The sequence below is a fragment of the Cebus imitator genome, unplaced genomic scaffold (assembly GCF_001604975.1).
Source record: "Cebus imitator isolate Cc_AM_T3 unplaced genomic scaffold, Cebus_imitator-1.0 Scaffold355, whole genome shotgun sequence".
In the NCBI taxonomy this organism is placed as follows: Eukaryota; Metazoa; Chordata; class Mammalia; order Primates; family Cebidae; genus Cebus; species Cebus imitator.
In genome coordinates, this window is record NW_016107670.1 from 467,220 (window position 1) to 477,564 (window position 10,345).

The 10,345-nt window shown below is 37.0% G+C and overlaps 1 protein-coding gene across 4 annotated transcripts in view; it reads right to left on the bottom strand.

Moving 5' to 3' along the window:
- ABHD17B (abhydrolase domain containing 17B, depalmitoylase) overlaps nt 1-10,345 on the bottom strand; it is a 48,011-nt gene that overhangs the window by 9,560 nt on the left and 28,106 nt on the right. The window contains exon 1 of one of the 4 annotated variants that reach the window (XM_017506383.2): nt 9,544-9,672. The exons of the other annotated variants lie outside the window; for them this stretch is intronic. The gene's annotated coding sequence lies outside the window, so the exon portion shown is untranslated. Of the gene's footprint in view, nt 1-9,543; nt 9,673-10,345 lie in introns of those variants that run through there. 4 annotated transcript variants of the gene reach the window in all.

The following is a 10,345-nucleotide window of genomic DNA, read 5'->3' on the forward strand; positions in this document are numbered from 1 at the left end:
TTATATGAAACAGCAGAAAAAGCACAGCAAGAGAAAAACAAGGGTAAGTATAACACAAAGGGCTTCAAAAGGTGAGGGAAGGGCAGAAAAACATCTTGGATATTAGGAAATGTTTTAATTGTTTTCTACACCTTTATTCCTTTTTAGCCTTCAAAATATAGCCTGAATAAGTTAATGGCTTACTCTGGTTGGAACAAAAATTGGGACAGAAATGACAACTAGGTGTCATCTGCTAAGTTTAATTGAGGGCTTCCTGAAGTGTTGTGCTGAGAATGAAGGCATGCACCAGGCTTGGCCGGCAAAAGATATGTGATAAATTAGTGATGTTTACTACAGTCTCTGGCTACAAATTTACTATCCCAGTTAGGAGGATAAAGTGCCTGTTGAAGAGGATGGAAGGGTAAAGACTCAAAGGGTCTGTTCCAGAGGAGGAAATGACCTGCAGAAAGATTAGGTACAAGGTATAATATCAATGTTATCTGTTTAATATCTGCCTATCGTTATTTCTCAACCCCAATGACCTGATATATCATTTATTGCTGAGCCACAACAGCCTTTTAAAAAGCTTGATTTATAAGTACACGGTACATATCTAAACTATGGGCCTATAATTTACCTCTTAGCCAGAAAAACTTTTTTTGTATGTTTTTTGTTTTGTTTTGTTTTTTTCTGAGATGGAGTCTCGCTTCCCTGCCCAGGCTGGAGTGCAGTGGCATGATCTTGGCTCACTGCAACCTCTGCCCCCTGGGTTGAGGCAATTCTTCTGCCTCAGCCTCCAGAGTAGCTGGGATTATAGGCATGCACCACCATACCCAAGTAATTTTTGTATTTTTAGTACAGATAGTGTTCCATGATGCTGGCCAGACTGGTCTCAAACTCCTGACCTTAAGTGATCTGCCTGCCTTGGATGCCCAAAATGTTGGGATTACAGGTGTGAGGCACTGTGCCTCACAGAAAAACTTTTACACACTATAATAAACTAGTTTTGAAATAAATCTGGCTGGTTGAACACATATAATGCTGTGAAGAAGCTTCTGAGGATGAACACCAAAGGAAAGAAGCAGAGAGGAGAAAAACTGAAGTGCCAGAGTCTAGTTTAATGAAAAGATAACTTCATTTTTTTTTTAGATGGAGTCTCGCTCTGTCCCCCAGGATGGAGTTCAATGATGTAACCTGGGTTCACTGCAACCTCTGCCTCTTGGGTTCAAGTGATTCTCCTGCCTCAGCCTCCTTAGTAGCTGGGATTATAGGTGCCTGCAACCACACCCAGCTAATTTTTGTATTTTTAGTAGAGATGGGGTTTCACCATGTTGTAACATCAGGCTGGTCTCGAACTCCTTACCTTGTGATTTGCCTGCCTCGGCCTCCCTAAGTGCTGGGATTACAGGCGTAAGCCACCACGTCCAGCCTCACTTTCTTAATGTTGACAGAACGATTCCCACATCCAATGCCCAAAAGCCAGATAATTGGGCCTTATTTAATGACAACAACTTGCAAACGATCACTTTCCTAATAACAGGCCTGGTATAGGGCAGCAACTCAGACCTACTTTCAAAAGTTAATTGAATACTTTTTCTCTAGGTTTAAAAAAATTTCACAAAAAGTATAAACAAAACAAATCTAAGTTTTAGTATAATGTGAGCAGGTTACTGCAGAAAAAAACATCTCATTCTTTAAAAAAAAAAAAAAAAGAATCACTGAAATACCCTGTTAAGCTTTAAAGTCCAGCTTTTTCTTCTAAAACTCATGTAGGGCTGGGCACAGTGAATTGCTTGAGCAGTCACAATTAAAAAGCACATCAGCAAGCAAAAAGATCAGGGTGAATAATTTACAAATATGAATTTTTTTGTGTGGGAATTAAGAAATAAAAAAAATTAATAGATAACAATAAGTAGAAATATCAATATCCATACTATAGAAGTCCCAAGGAGAAAATAAAGACAAAGACTATCCAATAATTTCTCAGAATTAAAGGGGGAAAAAAGGTCAGATTGAAACAGCTCAGAGTACCAAAAAAAACAAACTACTTACAAAAGATCAGATGAACATATGACTTTCCAATATCAACACTAGAAGCCAAAAGACAATGGAGAGATAATTAAGCTAAAGAAGAAATGAAACTTTTAATCTAGAATTGTACATAGAGCAAAAATATGGCTTTAATATGAGGATAAAGCTATCTGGGCTGGGTGTGGTGGCTCAAGCCTGTAATTCCAGAACTTTGGGAGGCCAAAGTGGGAAGACCACTTCAGCAACATAGGAAGACACTATCTCTATCACAAGTGAGAGAGAGAGGGTGAGAGAGAGGGAGAGGGAGAGAGAGAGGGAGAGAGAGAGATAACGATCTGCAGGCACACAAAAACTCTAAGACTTAACCAAATCAAGTCTGTCTTTGAAAAACTCCAGCAAGGAAGAAGGAGTTAAATCCAAGAGAAGGCCAGGCACAGTGACTCACACCTGTAATTCCAACACTTTGGGAGGCTGAGCTGGGAGGATTGCTTGAGCCCAGGAGTTCAAAACCAGCCTGAGCAACATAGCAAAACTCCATCTCTATAAAAAATACGAAAATTAGCCCGGCATGGTAGTGTGTGCCTGTAGTCTCAGCTACCAGGGTGGCTGGGGTGGGAGGACTGCTTCAGCCTGGGAGGTCAAGGTTGCAGTGAGCTGTGACTGAGTCACTACACTCCAGCCTGAGATACAGAGTGACAGTCTTTCTCAAAGACAACAACAAACAAACAAAAACCTCCAAAACCCCAAGGGAATTCTGTGAGATACCTGAGATATGAGAAATAAAGGAGAATCGTTAATATGAAGTTTTTTGTACAAGTGAGCAATGGGAGCAAGGATGGTGAAGATAAAGTATATCCCTAAAAATCCAGAGTAAAACTTTAGTGAATATGAGTACGAAGAGGATTGATAAAAGAGTTAGGAACTATTTAAGAGGTAAAAATGTGCTGGGGTATCTGACTTGTTGAGGATGCTAACTGATACTGAAAAGCTTAAGACACAGAAGAAAGCATGAATATAAGTGTGACTCTTAATGTCTGATATAATCATCAGAAAAATGAGTGTAGGGCATATCTAAAGGAGTTATAATTATCCATTGCAAACATCTAGCTTTAAATATTAATTAGTGTCCAACTTAAGGAGAGAATAAGCACAAAGAAACAAGAAAAAGAAAATTAAGGGCAGATATCAACAAAACAAAGAACAAAAAGCAATGGAAAACCAACAGTTGATTTTAAGAAAAGGCTTCCACTACCACTAATAGCAAACAGCATTAACTGAACCCCTACGAAGTGTCAGGCACTGTTCTAAACACTTTTCACACATTAATCTTTTCAACAATGCTCTGCTATAGGGACTATTATTATAGCCATTTTGCAATCGAAGAAACAGAGGCATAGAATAGTTATCTAAGTTGCCTAATGCCACACATCTGATAAATGGAACTGATACGTACATGACATATTCTGTGACCTAAACACATAACCACTGTTTTGTACTCACACAAGACCGACCACAAGAAAGAGATAAGCAAAATAAACAAAATAGTGTACTAGGGGAAAAAGGACTTTCAGCTACAGACATAGTTTCTAGAAACGAAAGAATATCATGTGTCAATAAATAACCTAGACAAAATTCACATTTTTTTTTGAGTAATATAAAAGGACAAAATTGGCACAAAGGCTAGAATATGCAAATAACCATTAGACCTTCAAATGGACATCAAAGACCACCTTCATGTAAAATACTTTCAAAGAACAGATAAGTTATTCTAGAAAATGAATGCTGCTCAGCAATTGCTTTCTGAGGCTATCATAACCTTTATCCCCAAACTTAGAACTGTAAGTCCATTTCACTTTGAACATGCATGAAAAAACCTTAAAAACCTTAAAATAAAAAAAAAGAAACAACATGTAAAGTGTATATAAATACAAATACAAAATCCAGTTGGAAGACAAGAATAATAAATCTTCCAATGTCAAACCAAAGTAATTCATATTAATGAACTAAAGGAAAAAAAAATCACATGGTTTTCTTAATAGATATATAGGGACAAAACAATATGGTTGGTAGATGATATAATCACCTTGACAGAAAAACAAAAGAATCTAGAAAGCATTAAAACAAATGAGACTTCTCAGCAATTTTGGCAAATGCATGAACTTAGGGAAACTGATACATTTCCATGTTAGCTAGAATTAAACAACTAAAAATACAGCAAAATAAAATAAAATAAGATAGCACCCACAACCAAAATAGCTATCTAGGAATTAATATAAAATAGAATGCAGAAAACCTTTATGCAGAAACATTTTAAATAAGAAGATTAAAAAATGGAAAGACTGACTTAATAGCATTGAGAATATTAACTCTCCTAAAACGAAAATCTCAAGGTAATTCCCATCAAAATTCCAGCAGAAATTTGAGGAACTCAAAAGTAATTATAAAATTTATATAAAAGTATAAAGGTCTATAGAAAATAAAATAAAAAAACTAAGGAAAAGAAAAAAAAACTCCTTCACTTATAATCAAGAAAAACAAAATGCAGAGAATTCATAAAGAAGCTCAAGGAACCCAGAATAGCCAAATCAATACTGAAAAGAAAGAAAGAAGATTCACACTTCCCAACTTCAAAACTTACAATAAAGCAACAGTTACCAAGACAGTATGGTATTGGCATAAGGACAGACAAATATATCTAAAGGAATAAGAACTGAGAATCCAGAAAAAAACCTGACATTTATGGTCAGTTGATTTTTGATAAGAGTGCCAGAACAAACGGTGAAAGAAGTGTTTTCAACAAATGGTGCTGGGACAACTTGATATCCACATGCAAAAGAATGAAATTCTACACCTACTTTACATCTTGTAAAAAAATCAACTCAAAGTGGGTCAAAGACTAAATGTAAGATCTAAACTATGAAGCCTCAGAAGAAAATAATAGGCATAAATTTTTGCCACCTTGGCTTAGCAAATGTTTCCTTAGAGAAGATACTGCAAGCATGAGCAACAAAGAAAAAATAAAGATAAATTAGACTTCACAATTAAAAACTTCTATGTTTCCAAAGACACAAGGATAGTGAAAAGACAACCTATTGAATGTGAGAAAATATAAAGAAGCTTTACAATTCAACAATAAAAAGACAACCCAATTAATAAATAGGCCAAAGGATTTATAGGCATTTCTCCAAAAAAGATATACAAATGACTAATGGGCATGTGAAAAGATGCCGAACATCATCAGTCATTAAGGAAATGAAAATCAAAACCACAATGAGATACAGCTTCATCTCCATTAAGATAGCCATAATCAAAAAGACATAATAATAAAGGTTAACTAGCAGGTGGAGAAATTGGAACCCTCATAAACTGCTGATGGGAAGAAAAATCATACAGCCACATTAGAAAACAGTCTGGTATTTTCTTCAAAACTTAAACAGAGTTGCCATTTGACAAAGCAATTCTACTCTCAAGAGAAAGGAAAACCCAGGTACACAGAAAAACTTCTACCTACATGTGCGGCATTATTCACAATAGCTGAAAAATGTTAAGCAATCCAAATGTTCACCAACTAATGAATGAACAAAATGTAGTATATATACCCATAAAATGGAATACTATTTGGCAATAAAAACAAAATACTGATGCATGCTACAATATGGATGAACTTTCAAAACATTATGCTATGTTAAAGGGGCCTGCCATAAAAGACCTCTTTTTTTTCTTTTCTTTTTTTTTTCTAAGACACAGGCTCTCCTTTTGTTGCCCAGGCTGGAGTGCACTAGTGTGAGCATAGCTCACTATAATCTCCAAAACTCCTGCACTTAAGTGACCTTCCCACCTTAGCCTCCCAAGTTGCTAAGATTACAGGCATGTACTACCATACCCAGCTAATTTTTAAAATTTTTGTAGAGATGGTGTCTCAGTAGGTTCTCCAGGCTGATTGCTAAATTCTGGCCTTCACCATCCTCCTCCTCAGCCTCCCAACATGCTGGGATTACAAGGAGCCACCATGCCTGGCCCACAGAAGACCATTTATTGTATGGTTCCATTTACAAAAAATATCTGGAATAGGCAAATCTATGGAGATACAGGGTAGATTAGTGGTTGTCTGGGAATGAGAACAGGAGGGATGGAGAATAATAATGACTAAAGGGTAGGGGGTTTCTTTCTGGGGTAATGAAAATGTTCTAAAACTGATTTCGGTGATTGTTGCACAACTTTGTGAATATATATATTAAAAACATTGAGTTTTATCTTAGATATTTCAGTCATAGTATGTCAATCATTTACTAATAAAGTTATCAAAAAATGTCGATAAAGAGCAAAGGTATATATGTATGTATAAACACACACACACATACACACACACATACACACACACACACACACACACACACACAAACCTCTTTGGGTATATAAAAGTAAGGCACAAACTGGTATCTATATATGGGGTAGGTAGGAATTTTCCCTCCCAGATATTAAGACACATTGCACAAAGGCAAAGTAATAAAGACAGAGTGGTGCTGGCAGAGAAACAAATAGACCTAGTAACAGAGCTTATAAATGAACCCCTACATGAATGGGACTAGGGATGGACAAAGCTGGTTTCTCAAAGCAGTAGGAAAGGATGGATTCTTTAGAAGATTGTGCTGAGAAAACTTACCACGTGGGGTAAAGTGGTTGAATCCCTATGTCTTGGAACACAGAAAGCAAATTCCAGGCAGACACAGACCTAAAGAGCAAAACTAATTTTTAAAGCATCTACAAAAGACAACATTCGTAGATTTAGTTTCATTCAAATAAAAGATTTCTCTTAAATGAAAAATGTCCTGTTTGGATGATTTCATCTTCCCAAACTGTCTGTAAGGAACCTTAGCAAAAACAAGAAAAAACTGGGTAACTTAAGAACAATCAACAAAAGATAGGAATAAGCAATTCACATGGCTAACAAGTATATGAAAAAAGGCTCAACCTCACCAACTATCAGAGGAATCAAGAAATAATACATCAAAACTAAAAGAAAAAAAATTAGAAAGCTGAGTATTATCAAGTGCTGGTGAGAATGGAGGGGGGGGAATGGGAATCTTTGTAAACTGCTTGGTGAGCCACTATGCTTACCAATGACCCAGATTCTCACTCTTTGGTAAGTACTACAAAGAAATATTTGCACAGGTCCTTAAGGTGTATCTGAAGCATTGTGTCATGGCCTGAGATGCAATACAGGTTCCACACATGGGGAAATGAGTAAGCCTGTGTTGGATGCAGATAATGGAAAAATAACACAGTCAGATGCAATGACTGATGACTAGGGCTTAAATATAATGGTACTGGGTGAAAAAAGGCACAAACTGATACCTACAATACCATTAACATACATGTAGAACAGACATAAACATTACATTATCTTTGAGGACAAATACATTTCTAAGGGTATGTATGTCAGAGTATATGCTCACGGAAGCGTAATGGGGAAGGAAGTTAAAAAGAAAAAAAAATAGAAATTAAGTAAAACTAGAGCAGGGCCTATGCTCATAGATTGCCGGTGATAATGTGCCATGAACAGATTAGAAATTCCAAAGGGCAACAATCACATCTGCTTGCTTACAGCTGGACATCTAGTAGCAAGCAGAATACTTGACATATAGCAGGTTTTCTAATACTTTTTAAATGAATGAGTTACATATGAAAACTTTTCTCTGGGAATTCAAATGTGTAACTATTAAATTGCCACTGACAAAAGAAAGAACGGCCACTATCTATTTATTTTGGCCCAATACCAAAAAGTGTGGAGTTTTGGGTGTGTGCGTGTGTGTGTGTGTGTGTGTGTGTGTGTGTGTGTGTGACTGTGTATTATTCGTTGTTGTTATTATATGTTTCTTAAACCAAAACAGACCTTACAAGAAAGCTTACCATTTTAACATATTATGTGGCTTACTGGGTGTCTTGATTGAGCTTTGAGAATAAGACAGAGGCATTTCATACCCAAACACTGGTTGTCTCTTAATGACACAGAGTATCAAAACCTATTTTCAAGGTTGTGACCAGAAGAAAGCATTCTAATGTATTTGCTTCAAACAGCCCATTCTTTTAATATAGCCTTATCTTCCTCAATGAATAAAAAGGAACCTTAAAGGCAGTTCTAAAGAGCCTGACCTAATTTCATGAATTACCCAGACGGGTAACAACTCTCTGCACCCAAGAAGCTCCTACAAAAGAAAGAAATTCACCAAATTTACATGTCAAGAAAGAATGCAAAAATGTTTTGTTACTATTACTTAGGTTTTTCATATAGGGGGCAAAACAGAAGCAGTCAAATAAAAATCTATGAACCTACGTGAGGGCAGGTAAAAAAGCCTTCCAAGTTATTCAAATCATTCAATGTGTTATGAAGCACAGAATAGGACCCTATTCCAGGGAGGAGGAAATCTTGCCCCTGTTGAAATTAATACACAAAATGAAAAGTCAGGCTGGGAATGGTGGCTCACGCCTGTAGCACTTTGGGAAGCCAAGTCAGGTGGACCACTTGAGGTCAGGAGTTGGAGACCAGCCTGGCCAACATGGTGAAACCCTATCTTTACTAAAAATAAAAATAATAATACAAAAATTAGTTGGGTGTGTTGGCATGCACCTGTAATCCCAAACTACTTGGGAAGCTGGGGCAGGAGACTGGCTTGAACCCGGGAGGCAGAGGTTGCAGTGAGCAGAGATCACACCACTGCACTCCAATCTGGATGACAGAATGAGGGTTTGTTCCCCCTCTCCAAAAAAAACGGTGACCTCAATGTTAAACAATGGCCCATTGTGAAAATTAAGGTTGTCATTTTGGCAGGGGATTCAACTTATAGCAAAAGGAATTTCCTAAAATTGTATGAAATAATAATTTAAGAATCTGCTTCTCCTGGTAAATTTTTCCTCTTCAATGACAAAGAAAAAAGATGAACAACTGATTCTTGCTCAGCAAAACAGGAAGACTAATGTTAAAAAAAAGTCCATAAATACAATGATCTACTGTATCCCCTTCCTCTCTTCTAATGTAAGAAATTACTGACATGACTCCTGTGAATTTCTGATATAACAATTTACCGGGTGGGGGGGATCTCCCTTTGATCTCCTTGCAATAGTTTCTTGGTAATGTAGACCAACTCATATTACTGCCATCTACAAAGAACTAATTATTATAAAGTTTAAGATTTTTGTTGTATTGAGCTAGTATTAAAAATCTTTAAAAGCAGATTTAGAGAAAACATTTAAAAGAATGCTTATTTCTTCACTTTGTGTGATATGTTGACAACTATGCATTGTATATGACAAACCATTTGAATTTTGATATACTAGATTTCATGTTAAGAACTATAGTCTAAAATTCAAGATGAATTACAACATTTATGGATAAATCTGGGGGTACAATATCATTGTATGTAATCTGTGGTAGTTATTCAAAGTATAGCTACATGTGAAACCCTGAGTGTTACAGTTTTTAGAAAGCCATATACATTACAGAGTTTAGTACATACAGAGAAGCTGAATATTCACCTTGAAAGATGATGAGGCATCCAAAACACTTATAGTATCAAACTTTCCTGGGCCGGGCGCAGTGGCTCACGCCTGTAATCCAAGCACTTTGGGAGGCTGAGGCAGGAGGATCTCTTGAGGCCAGGAGTTCAGACCAGCCTGGGTAATATTAGGGAGACCCTGCCTGAAAAAAATAAACAAACAAAACAAAACAAAAAAAACCACTAATCTTATCTGGGGATGCCTTATACAGGATGATAGCTTGTCACACTCTGTTGCCCAAGCTGGAGTTCAGTGACTTGATCTTGGCTCACTGCACCCTCTGCCTCCCAGGCTCAAGCGATTCTTCTACCTCAGCCTCCAGAGCAGCTGGGACCACAGGCGTGTGCCACCATGCCGAGCTAAGTATTTGTAGTTTTTGTAGACACATGGTTTCACAGATAAAACAAGGGTTTCATTCGTGAGATCAAAGGGCTCAAAATTCAGGTGACTTTGCTGGAAAAAGTCAACTCTACTTGAAGACACAAACTAGATGAACTGTGCGACATGAGAACAGAAGTTTATAAACTTGGAGAAAAAAAATCTTTAAATATTACTGTTTAAATATTTTGAATTAAAAGAATAAACTTTTGCAAAACTTCTTCTTTAAAAAAGAATCATGCCTGGTACTTTTAAGGTAAAGTTGCAATTTTTAAATAACATTAAGATTCTAGGCCGGGCGCGGTGGCTCACGCCTGTAATCCCAGCACTTTGGGAGGCAGAGGCGGGTGGATCACGAGGTCAAGAGATCGAGACCATCCTGGTCAACATGGTGAAACCCCGT